At 43.0% G+C, this 1,306-nt stretch overlaps 1 non-coding gene across 1 annotated transcript; it reads left to right on the top strand.

Moving 5' to 3' along the window:
- Positions 1–799: 799 nt before the first annotated feature.
- TRNAG-CCC (transfer RNA glycine (anticodon CCC)) lies at positions 800–873 on the top strand. Its single transcript has one exon. It is a non-coding gene; the product is annotated as a tRNA-Gly (tRNA).
- Positions 874–1,306: the final 433 nt, after the last annotated feature.

Below are 1,306 nucleotides of genomic sequence, written 5' to 3'. Positions count from 1 at the left end.
CCACATTGCATAAGCACAACACAGTAATTTTTCCTTATTACACAAAAAGATTTTTCTAAATATATCAGTCTTATTTTAAAAAAGAACATTTAAACTTAAGAAGGACCCCTTTTCAGATGTTCAGAAGCATTTGTTAATTTATAAACAGATCTGCACTGTGCAAGAGGGCAGCTACCAGCCAGGTAGCTAATTAAACTTAAGGTAATTAAATAAAATTTAAAATTCAGTTTTTCAGTCACACTAGCCACATTTCAAATGTTCAAGAGCCACATGTAGCTAGTGGGTACCCAAAGCGTCCAGCACAGAGGGAGAACGTTTTCATCATCACAGAAGGTTCTAGTGGATGGCTGTGGGCTAGACCCTTCTTGGCTTCCACCGATGATCTGAGGGGTCGAAAACACTAATCTGAGTTGTCTTTAAAACATTCAAGATAAACAGTGACAATAAACATAGGAAACAGAGGTCAGAAATTAAAGAGAGAGAGAGAAAGGAATGTACCAGGAATGAGTGATATTACACAATTGAGCACTAAATTTTGTTTTAACCTTGTTTAGCCAAAGCTGAACAAATAAACAAAACATTCAATGGGTCATATAGTTCTCGTTCCACAGCAGGAAGCATACACTTTTATTTGGCAAGAAGTACTGTTTCCTGATGATAATATTTGGTGAGAAAATATTATGGGGAACCTTCTATCAGTGTAACCCATGGGTGGCTGGACTGGTCAGGTGACCTCCGCTCACCCCACACAGCTTGAAATTGATGCCTCACATCAAAAAAGTAGCAAAAATCAGAGACTTCCCTGGTGGTCCAGTGGTTAAGACTCTGCACTCCCAATGCAAGGGGGCCTGGGTTTGATCCCTAGTCAGGGAAGTAGATCCCTGCATGTTGCAACTAAGATCTGATGTGGCCAAATTAAAAAAAAAAAAAAAGTAGCAAAAAAACATCATTAGCAAGTGATGTTGATTTTCCTGAAGGTTTTTCAAGGAGATGAAGGGAGGGATTACATTACCGAGCACAGGGCAATGTCTCATCCAACTGTGGGCTAGCTCTCACTGTCCTCATCCGATCTGTGGACTCTTCTCCAGTGCCCCTTCAGCTCACTTTTCCTCTCCTCCCATCCCCTCCAATGCCCGCCTCCTCACCCACAGCCTCCAAACATCCTCTCTATTGGTCATAACAGTTCAGCTCTTGCCTTTGCACGCACACCTCGTCCAGCAAAGCCAAAGTTCAGTGAGGACCCTAGGGGTGACCCACAGTGAGCCCTCCAGCCCACTTCACAGGGGCTCCCCCTGAGCCGCCATCT

The sequence above is a fragment of the Bubalus kerabau genome, chromosome 3 (genome assembly GCF_029407905.1).
Source record: "Bubalus kerabau isolate K-KA32 ecotype Philippines breed swamp buffalo chromosome 3, PCC_UOA_SB_1v2, whole genome shotgun sequence".
Classification (NCBI taxonomy): Eukaryota; Metazoa; Chordata; class Mammalia; order Artiodactyla; family Bovidae; genus Bubalus; species Bubalus kerabau.
Note: the sequence above shows the minus strand (reverse complement) of the source record. Positions and strands in the feature narration are given on the sequence as shown.